This window comes from Triticum urartu, chromosome 2 (genome assembly GCF_003073215.2).
Source record: "Triticum urartu cultivar G1812 chromosome 2, Tu2.1, whole genome shotgun sequence".
NCBI lineage: Eukaryota > Viridiplantae > Streptophyta > Magnoliopsida > Poales > Poaceae > Triticum > Triticum urartu.
Genome location: NC_053023.1, coordinates 660,329,525 through 660,341,712, shown reverse-complemented (window position 1 = coordinate 660,341,712; position 12,188 = coordinate 660,329,525).

The following is a 12,188-nucleotide window of genomic DNA, read 5'->3' as shown; positions in this document are numbered from 1 at the left end:
TTGGATGAATTATTTGGGTTCAACATCAATTGTGTCTCATATATACTTTTACCCACTGGCACCACCTACGCAATCCAATCTCACTACATATGTTAGTGGCCCATACTTGGTAGCAATCGTAAGAAGATTTAGTACTATCAAATGGTATACACTGATGGATTAGGCAAGACACTTGGTCAGATATTTTGTTTCCTTTTAACATGGGGAATCTGAAGCTAGGAGTATATGTTTAAATTTGCCAAACGAAAAAAGGATTAGTTTCCATATTACTGCGAGATCCTACGAATTCGGGATATGCACGGGTGAGAAAACAACAAGTGTTTTTAGCACATTACAGACACGAGCGCTCATACATACGCGCATACACTCACCATTATGAATGCACACACGCACACCCTATCCCTATAAGAACCTTCGAAAGACTAGACCGGCATATCATATTGAGATTTACGAAGTCACCGTAGGTGCCTCGTCATCGACGGGAACGTCTCCTCCCACTAAAAGCGCATTGCCGAAAATACTGAAATAAATTCAGGAATAATGTGAGCACCAAGACTTAACCTGGTGGGTTCGGGATACCACTTTCCCTCTAACCATCCAACCACAGGTTGGAAACAAGTGAATTGAGGGAGGGAATGAGTAGGACAAGGAAAGTAAAGTACTATTTGGTTTAGATTATTTCAACTTACTTTTTTTTTATTTTGTATGTAGCATTGCTTGAGATTACAAAAAAATCTACAAGAAACAAGAGGGCGTGGAGAGGGGAAACTTCAACATAGGGAGCCGGGGGAAGAGGTGAGGTGAACGTACCAACTCCTGACTATATATACAATTGCCCGTGCATTGCAACGGGGCATACACATTCTAGTGTTTCAACAACAATCATGTCCGACATATATATGTTACACCCACCATATTTTGTGTAAGATTTGATTTGAGCATGGTTAGGGGAAGCTAAGGACATGTTTGATTTAGTTGAGGTTTTGGTGGAAGGCAAGAAAAGTTTTGATTCGGTTGAGATTTTGGTAATATTTCTTGATTTGATTGAATGCATGATATGATTTCGGTAGGATTTGTTTGAATTAATGCAGAACATGGTCTCTAGTAGGACAAGGAAACACTAATGCATATTGCTGCTAACGCGACACTACAATCAGAAACCCTTCTATAAAACTGTGTGCGATGCATTAATCGCAAACGGTGTTGTAAGAAAACCGTCAAAAATGATACGAACTGTTTGCGGTGTGATAACCAACAAGTATACACTACTAGGGAAAACCCTAGTAGTAGCGCGGGTTTAATGCCCACTAGTAGCGCGGGCTGCCGCGCTACTAATAAGGCGCTACAGCTATTACTTAGCAGTAGCGCGTGCGACACGCGGTACTGCTAAGACACGTAGCGGCAGCGCTTGTTCTCTCCCGCGCTGCTGCTAATCTAGCTAGTTGCAGCGCGTTTACTATCCATCGCTACTAGTATTCCTTTTTTCATTTTTCATTTTTAGTGTATTTATATGTCGTTATACAAATTTTGATACAATACCAATTATGAGGTTTATATCATTATGTCCATAACAGTGTGTCAAATGAAGGTGGATTAGGTTCAAGTGGAGGCAATATGTGGTGCATGTTAAAAGTATACTACTAATCCAAACTTGATCTAGTTTGAACTAGTAGTACTTTCGATGTGCACCACATGTTGCCTCCACTTGAATCTAATCTGCTAGCACAAGCTATTTAATCATCATCATAGTCATTACCACCAACAGTATTTATTTAATCATCATAGTCATAGTGTAGCACATCATCATTCGATCAAACTCATTCTAGCTAGCTAATCACCACCAACACTAGATGCGGTAGCTATCTAATCACCGCCAACACTAGCTAATAATAATCATCATAGTCATTACCGCCAACACTAGCTATTTAATCATCATAGTCATAGTGTAGCACATCATCATCTTCAAACTCATTTCTAGCTAGCTAATCACTCCTGCTGCTCTCTCTCAGGTAAAATAATATAAAACATGTGTAGCTCTCCTCCTTCATCAAGTTGGAGCATGCAGATGAACCTGTCTCCTAATCGTGGGCTGCGCTTCTGATTGCTGCCCCTAGTACTTCTCTGCGCTCCTCCATCACAAATTTGGTCCAGTCTTTCACTATTAAGCATTGCTCGCTATTAGAAATCCTGAATGCACTAAAATGCACTGTAGGATATCTTGACCGTAAGTTAACAATACTCATGGTACCTTTAGTCTCGATCCCATGAGGCACAACATTCATCGGGAGTCTCTATTGAAGAACATCGTATAGTAACATACTTAGAAATGAAGTTTAGCTTAAAAAATAATGTATGCAAAAGATGCACTGAGGACACATAGTAAAAATTTACCATCTTTCCTAAATAGATGTGACTATAGTTCATTACGAACACTATTGGTCGCATGTTTTCAGTACTAACATTTCTAAGTGCAGGAAGAAAATTTGTCTTGACAGTATCAAGATCCTCAAGCCATGAAATATAATGACTTAGCTCCTCGCAGTTTAGTTCAGCCCCGGGATAGTAGTAAGTCCTGTCTACCAAGCGCTGGACATGTTTGCTTGAACGGAAATAAGCTGACAATAGAAATTAGTTGTCAACTATTTTTGAATAAACAATATCAAAGACATAAATATGGTTGAGAAACTGACATAATGGTATAACTGGAGGCGTTTGCACATCGACCCAGATGTCGATATTACCTTCAATATCATCTTCCGGACGTATATCAAAGGTGATAACCATATCAGGCTCAAATGCATAAGTCTTGCATAGTGCTCGCCAAGTTTTGCATCCAAAATAGGTGTAGTCGTCTGCGTTGTATAATTTTGCGTGGAAAATACAACCATGCTCTGTCTTCAAGTAAACTTTCTTTGCCTCCATAGTACCACTGAAACATATCTTATCCAAGACAAAAACTCTTGTATGGCAGGCGATACGCTAGTAAAATAGTAAAAAAAAATAATTTATAAGTTGAAGCAAATGAAGTAGATGTCATGCTTAATTACGAAAAAAGACTTGTCGTTGTGACTTACTATATCCACTTCGAAGTTCACGTCCAGCTTGATGCTGAAGCGCCTATCATCATCTAGGAAGATTCCGTCGCACAGGTCGTGCTCGTCTTCGCAGTATTTGCAAATACCAAAATCTTTTTTGTTGTCAGACATTTCCTATGTTCATAGTTGAAACATTAATTGAAAATCGATCGAAGACAACTACCAGGATACTCAAAATATCTTATAGGACTCATATTGACATGAGCATTCAATAAGCAAAACCAAATCGTAAAATAAATAAGTATTCAAATTAGCATGCATTCAATAAGCAAAAGTAAATCATCTCATGCGTCCGTACATCGTCGAATATTATCACTAATACATCCCAAATAGTATCATACATATAACATCACTAATACAACTAAAAACCTAGCGCACGACGGGTATCGGCGCGGGTGGTGGACACCCAAAGAGAAGGAACCATCACAGGAATCATAGCTCCAGTGAGATCCCTGGAGAACCTGTGCTCCAACGCAAACAAGCAGCGACGAACGTGCGCATCCTCCTCACTGACACAGTGACGCACCACCTCCGCGGGGTCCTCGAGCCTCTGGACCGTCATTGGCCCACGCGACCGCCACCAAAGAAGGTTCGGGTCAACGATAGGCTGGCTCCTCACCAACCTGCGCCCCCGGTAGTTAGCGCCTCCCAATACCACCCCGGCGGAGCCCAGTCCCGGACATGGCCCATCTGGTGACGCAGGTGTCCTCCGCCGACTCGACGACGAGGATGCGGGATAGGCATTGTCGACGTCGATGCGGGAAAAATTGCTTTGACTAAAAAAATAACAACAAATGTGACATGTTCAACTAGTTCTATTATTTCAACTAGTTCTTACGATTAAATCTAGTCAATTAATTCTATACCTAATAAAATAAATAATGACATAAAAAAGGCCTATGCTTTGCAGGAATGTTGACTCCTTCCCGGTGCGGCAAATCCCGGGCACTCGATATGTCCTAGTTTGTAGCACAAGTCATGCCGAAATTCACGGAAAATTTTGGCATGACTTCTACGAAAAAGTGGACAAATCAAGAACCTGAAATTTGCCGGAACAGAAATGAATCAACATTCCGGCAAAACATAGGCCACTCGACTTCATTCCCTGGAAACAACAAAGCCACTTGGGCACAATTGAACCACTTCAATAATGGAATATGCAAATGAACATCAATGACATATATCATATAACAACAATCTTGTTTTTTGTTTACATAGCAACAATTAGTTTAACCAAGTTTTTGAAAGAAAAACAATTCTGTTTTTTTGAATGAAATTACTGTTTAGGCATTTTCATAAAAAATTGCCCTAGCTAATTTCCTTAAAAATTTGCTAATCATTTTTCCTAAATGCTAAAAAATGCCTACTTCCCTAAAAAAATCTAGGGTTCATATGAACATCAACACAGCATCAACACATATATGAATTGCCCTAGTAGAAAGAGAGGAGGGTAGGGGAGAGGAGAGGCAGAGCCTTACGGTGACTGCGGTGACGGAGGGGCAGGCGGCGTCAAGGATGGGGTCGGGGCTCGGGCGCACGGCGAAGGGCGGCGTCGATGTCGGGGTCGGGGGAGGCGTCGAGGTTGGGGTCGGGGCGGCGTCGAGGGTGTGCGGCGGGCGGTGGCGGTGGTGAAGTTGAGGGCGGCGGCGGGTGGCGGCGGTGAGGTCGAGAGCGGCAGGGCGACAGCGGCGATGGAGCAGTTGGGGGAGAGGAGGAAGTGGAGGGGAAGGACTTAGCAAAATTTTGAGCCCGCGTGGTCGGGGGTTAAGTCAAACTAGCAGCAGTGCGTTTTGCCGGAACGCGCTATAGCTAAGTTAGCTATAGCGTGTCAAGCGAAACGTGCTACAGCTATTCCTTTCTGTTTTATAATATCAATAGTGCTTTGCCCTGAAAAAACGCTACTGCTAAGTCTAAGCATGTAAAAACTTCAAATATATACATTGGTCATCATTGATCTTTTTGTGTAGAATCTAAATAGTCAACATGAATCCTCACAATACCTGTATAGGCACATGTGAAGATTCATATTGCAGCCACAAATCCTACACATATAGTTCAATGGAAACCAAGTGCTCGAGATAGTTTGAGAAGTAACATATTTAAGGTGGTAAACACCTTGTTCGCTTAACAGTATGGGACTAAACTTAATTAGGTGCAATACTTAGCAGTAGCGTGTTTTGAGGAAAAATGTTGCTACTAAGTAAATTAGCAGTAGCGCGTCCTCGGAAGGGCGCTACTACTATATCTAGCCTAGGGGCAACGTCGTGGCAATTATAGTAGTAGCGCTTGTTTCACCTAGACCGCTACTGCTACCGTGCTATTAGTAGCGCGGTTTTCTGAAGCTCGCTACTGCTAATTAGCAGTAGCGTCTGTTTTTAGACCACGCTGCTGCTAAGATTCTGTGTATAAGGTTTTCCCTAGTAGTGATAGGAGATCGCAACAGTTTTTGAGGGTAGAGTATTCAACCCAAATTTATTGATTCGACATAAGGGGAGCCAAAAATATTTGCAAGTATTAGCAGTTGAGTTCTCAATTCAACCACACCTGGAGAACTAAATATGTACAACAAAGTGATCAATAGCATAGTAATATGATAGTTTGATAGCGATAGTAGCAATAGCAACAGTAATGGTAGCGGTAACAGTAGTAGTTTTATAGCAATTGTAACAGCAACAACAGTAGTAACTTAGTAAAGATCAATATGAGAAAGTCGTAGGCATAGGATCGATGATGAATAATTATGTTGGATGACATTCATCATGTAACAGTCACAACCTAGAGCGACACAGAACTAGCTTCTATTCATCAATGTAATGTAGGCATGTATTTGTATATAGTCATGTGTGCTTGCGATAAGAACTTGCATGACATATTTTGTCTTACCCTCCCGTGGCAGCGGGGTCCATAAGGAAACTAAGGAATATTAAGGCCTCCTTTTAATAAAGAACCGGAACAAAGTATTAACACATGGTGAATACATGAACTCCTCAAACTACGGTAATCACCGGAAAGAATCCCAATTATTGTCACCTTGGGGTATGCGGATCATAACACGTAATAGATGCGTATAACTTACAAGATTGGATCAAGAACTTAAATATATCCATGAAAACATAAAGGGTTCAGATATGAAATCATGGCACTCGGGCCCTAGTGACAAGCATTAAGCATAGCAAAGTCATAACAACATCAATCTCGGAACATAGTGGATACTAGGGATCAAGCCCTAACAAATTGACTCGATTATATGATAAATCTCGTCCAACCCATCACCGTACAGCAAGCCTACAGAGAAATTACTCACTCCTGGTGGTGAGCATCATGAAATTGGTGATGAAGAAGGGTTGGTGATGATGATGGCGACGAATCTCCCCCTCCGGAGCCCGGAACAAACTCTAGATCTGGCCTCCCAATGAAGAACGAAAGGTGGTGATGGCTCCATGTCGTAAAACGTGATGAAACTTCTTCTCTTATTTTTTCTGAAAATAGGAATTTATAGGCTTGAAATTAGGGTCAGCGGACCCACGTGGGCCCCATGAGGCACCAGGGCGCGCCCAGGGTGGCTCGTGGGCCAGTGGTGGGTCCCCTCCTGTGGATCTTGGCTCTAGTATTTTCCATATATTCCATAAAAATCTCCAAAAAGTTTCGTCCAATTTTGAGAACTTTTATTTCTGCACAAAAACAACACCATGGTAGTTCTGCTGAAAACAGCGCCAGCCCAGGTTAGTTTCATTCAAATCGTACAAATTAGAGTCCAAAACAAGAGCAGAAGTGTTTGTAAAAGTAGATACGACGGAGACATATCAACTCCCCCAAGCTTAACTCATTGCTTGTCCTCAAGCTAGCAATTCAGTTGACAAACTGAAAATGATAAAGAAAAACTTTTACGAACTCTTTTGTTTTTGTATCAGTATATAAGCTTAAATAGTACCAAGGTTTTCAGCAAATATCATAACTAACCATGCAAATGATAGCTCTTACAAATTATATTCATTTGTATCAATGGCGTAATCAACTAGCGAGCAATAATAACATATCTCAAATGCCAACACTTTGTCAAAACAACCCTTTCTGAGACCGCAAAACAGAAATGCAGAGCACCTCCAAAGTTCAAGCAGCGACTAAACATTGTAATTCATGGCAGAAAAGACCAAGTCATGATGCACACAGTATTAACTATACACAATGCATAAGAATGACAATAGTGCTCTCAGGACTAGTGCTTGATTGAGAAGGTGATGACTCAACAATAAAAATAAATAACATAAAACTAAATGGATAAGTGATGTCTACTACGCAAATTTATTATTGTAGACACGTGTTGGGCCTCCAAGTGCAGAGTTTTGTAGGACAGTAGCAATTTTCCCTCAAGTGGATGACCTAAGGTTTATAAATCCGTGAGAGGTGTAGGATGAAGATGGTCTCTCTCAAACGACCCTGCAACCAAATACAAGAAATCTCTTGTGTCCCCAACACACCCAATACGATGGCAAATTGTATAGGTGCACTAGTTCGGCGAAGAGATGGTGATAAAAGTGTAATCGGATGCTAGAAATATATTTTTATAATCTAAATAAATAAAAACAGCAAGGTAGCAAATAGTAAATGGGCACAAAAACGATATTGCAATGCTTGAAAACAAGGCCTAGGGTCCGTACTTTCGCTAGTGCAATCTCTCAACAATGCTAACATAGTTGGATCATATGATTACCCCTCAAAGTACAACAAAGAATCACTCTCGAGTTCCTATTAGCGGAGAACAAAAGGTAGGAATTATTTGTAGGGTGCGAAGCCACCTCAAAGCTATTCTTTCCGATCGATCTATTCAAGAGTTCGTACTAAAATAACACAAAGCTATTGTTTCCGTTCGATCTATCCTAGAGTTCGTACTAGAGTAACACCAAAGCATATTCATATTCATAATACTCAATCCACACAAAGAACTACAAGGAGACCCCAAAGTTTCTATCGGAGAAAAGATAATAAAAACGTGCATCAACCCCTATGCATAGATTACCCCAATATCACCGCGGGAATCCGCAAGTTGAGTGCCATAACGTATATCAAGTGAATCAATAAGATACCCCATTGTCACCTCAAGTATTCATACCGCAAGATATACATCATGTGTTCTAAAATCTGAACATTCAATCCGACATGACAAAACTTCAAAGGGCAAAAATTCAATTCATCACAACAAGAGTATAGAGGGGAGAAACATCATATGATCCGACTATATTAACAAAGCCCATGATATAGATCACCAGAGAGAGAGAGAGAGAGATTAAACACATAGCTATTGGTACAAACCCTTAGCCCCGAGGGTGGACTACTCCCTCCTCATCGTGGTAGTCATCGGGATGATGAAGATGGCCATCGGAGATGATTCCCCCCTTTGGCATGATGCCTGAACGGGTCTAGATTGGTTTTCAGTGGCTACGGAGCCCAGCGGCGGCGGAACTTCTGATCTAGGTTAACCCCGAAGGGTTTCTAAATATTTGGGAATTTATAGTGCAAAGAGGGTGTACGTGAGGCCACCGAGGTGGGCACAACCCACCTGGGCGCGCCAGGGGGCCCTGGCGCGCCCTGGTGGGTTGTGCCCCCCTCGGGGCACCCCATGTGCAGCTCTGGCCCATAAAAAATCCACAAAAATTTTCACGGTGTTTGGACTCCGTTTGATATTGATTTTCTGCGATGTAAAAAACAAGCAAAAACAACAACTGACACTGGGCACTGGATCAATAGGTTAGTCCCAAAAAATGATATGAAGTTGCTATAAAAATGATTGTAAAACACCCAAGAATGATAAAATAACAGCATGAATACTTCATAAATTATAGATACGTTCGAGACGTATCAGCATCCCTAAGCTTAATTCCTACTCGTCCTCGAGTAGGTAAATGATAAAACAAATAATTTATGAAGTGTGAATGCTAGCAAAGTGCATAAGTTTGATCAATGATAATTTCAATCACTTTTCCTAGCATCATAACAACAATTCTTTCTTATGAAACTTCTCATGTTATAGTGGCTACCAATTCACATGTTAAGGTTTAAACAATGAATTCTCTTGAAACTCAACAACCTATGTTCTTATTCATCAATCAATTGCAATTCAACTTATTCAACAGAGTTTAAGTAAGAGCTCCACATACTCAACCATCATATAGTCTTCTATGATTGCTAACACTCACCTTGTACACATGAGCAAAACGTTTCAGCCGGACACATAGAAAGATAGAGCCTTATAATTTCGCCTCCCAACGTATTCACCTCAAGGGTGATGTCAACAATAGTAACTCATGCTACCCATATTCAACTAGATATATGTTCCTAGATATTTCCTCACCACATGATGCTTGCCAAAAGAGAAAAATAAAAAGAAATAGAGAGAAGAACTTTGACTCTTTGCATAAAAGTAAATACATAAAAGTAAAAGATAGGCCCTTCGCAGAGGGAAGCAGAGGTTGCCATGAGCTTATTTGTTTGTATGCCTCAACCCCTTAGTGCAAAAGAACGTCACATTATATTGCCCCTTATGACAACAACCTTTATTATGCAGTCCGTCGCTTTTATTACTTTGCCATCACAACGCTCAATTTTCTCTTACACTAAATGATCTCACACTTTTAGAAGCAATTTTTATTGCCTTTTTGCACCGATGACAACTTACTTGATGGATCTTGCTCAATCCTTAGGTAGGTATGGTGGACTCTTGAAAATAAGATTTGGGTTTAAGGGTTTTGGATGCACAAGTAGTATCTCTACTTGGTGCGGAATTTTTGGCTAGCAAAGATGGGGGCAAGCACCACATGTTGAAGGATCTATGACAATATAACTTCTATGTGAATATGAACAAACATAAACCATTACGTTGTCTTCCTTGTCCAATGTCAACAATTTTGGTATATAATATTTTGATGGGGGCTCACAATCACAAAATATTTCCATGATAGTGTATTTATATGTGAAAGTTCTCTTCCTTATACTAATTATTCGTGAATTGCTTGTATGACCAATATCATGATTGTCAAGCCTCAAAAGATTTCACTTTCTAAACCCAATGTGAAGCTACCACTAGGCATGATATGATTCCAACTTCATGACATTCAATTTATTCAACAATTTACTCATAGGATATAAGCGAAGCACAAGAGTAAATGACATAGAAAAGAGCTTCATTGACGGGATGTGAATGCCGCTTACTTAGCCTCTCTGGCAACTATCTGAGGACTCTATTATATTTAAAAACTTTCAAATCTAAGTATTTTATTAAAACAACAAGCAAAATGAAAATAAAATTACATTCTAAGAATAGCACAACTCATATGAAGAAGCAAAAACTTAGGCTCAACCGATACTAACCAATAATTGTTGAAGAGGAAAGGTGGGATGCCTACCGGGGCATCCCCAAGCTTAGATGCTTGAGACTTCTTGAAATATTATCTTGGGGTGCCTTGGGCATCCCCAAGCTTGATATTTTGCGTCTACTTAGTTCCTCTCATATCACGGTTTTCCTAAATCTCAAAAGCTTCATCCACACAAAACTCAACAAGAACTCGTGAGATAAGTTAGTATAAACCAATGCAAAAACCTTATCATTCTCTACTATAGAAAATGACTAAAATTATTATTTAACATTGCATACTAAATGCCTCTGCATATTTAATACTCCTATCCTCAAATAGAATCATTAAATAAGCAAACATATGCAAACAATGCAAACATAACAACAATCTGCCAAAACAGTACAGTCTATAAAGGATGCAAGAGTATCAGTACTTATTTAACTCCAAAAATTATGAAAATTTAACACACTGTAGAAAATTTATCAAAGCTCATTTGAAAAAAGTTTCAACATTTTATCACATTCTGACTTTTCTAGGGAATTTTTGCAACAGCGGTAAACTTTCCGTTTTTAAACAGCAACATGTATACTTGCAAAATAAGCATGGCAAAGGCTATCATTGCTACTTTTATTGAAATAAAAGATGAAAAACATCATTCTAAATAACAGAAATCAAATCCTAACAAAATAAATTGATGCTCCAAGCAAAACACATATCATGTGACGAATGAAAATGTAGCTCCAAGTGAGGTTACCGATAATGTTGGAGATAAAAGAGGGGATGCCTTCCGGGGCATCCCCAAGCTTAGTTGCTTGGATATTCCTTGAATATTTACTTGGGGGTGCCTTGGGCATCCCCAAGATTAGGTTCTTGTCACTCCTTATTCCCCTCGTATCGATATCTCACCTAAAACTTGAAAACTTCAATCACACAAAACTTAACAGAACTTTGTGAGATAGGTTAGTATGATAAAGAGCAAACCATTCCACTTTTGGTACTGTCACAGACAAGATTCATAATTGTTCTCACACAATGCTTACTGTAGCATATAATTTCTACAATTTATATTGAGCAATATAAGCCATAGAAACTAGAAAACAAGCTAACTATGCATTGAAAACAGAATCTGTCAAAAACAGAACAGTATGTAGTAATCTGCACTCAAACCATACTTCTTCGACTCCAAAAATTATGAAAATTTAGGACCACCTGAGAAATTTGTATATTAATCTTTTGCAAAAATATTCAACTCAAATTCACTCTTCTGTTAAAAACTAGAATTATTTTCGTGAGCGTAGAAGTTTCTGTTTCTCAGCAAGATCAAAGCAACTATCACCCAACAAGATCCTAAAGGCTTTACTTGGCACTTTATTGAAACAAAAGCAATAAAACATGATTACTACAGTAGCCTAATCATGTGAACATACAAAAACAGTAGGTAAAAGTGTTGGGTTGTCTCCCAACAAGCGCTTTTCTTTTATGCCTTTTAAGCTAGGCATGATGATTTCAATGATGCTCGCATAAAAGATAAAGATTGAAACACAAAGAGAGCATCATGAAGCATATGACTAGCACATTTAAGTCTAACCCATCTCCTATGCATGGGGATTTTGTGAGAAAATAACTTATGGTAACAAGAATCAACTAGCATAGGAAGGCAAAACAAGCATAACTTCAAAACTTTCAACACATAGAGAGGAAACTTGATATTATTGCAATTCCTACAAGCATAAGTTCCTCCCTC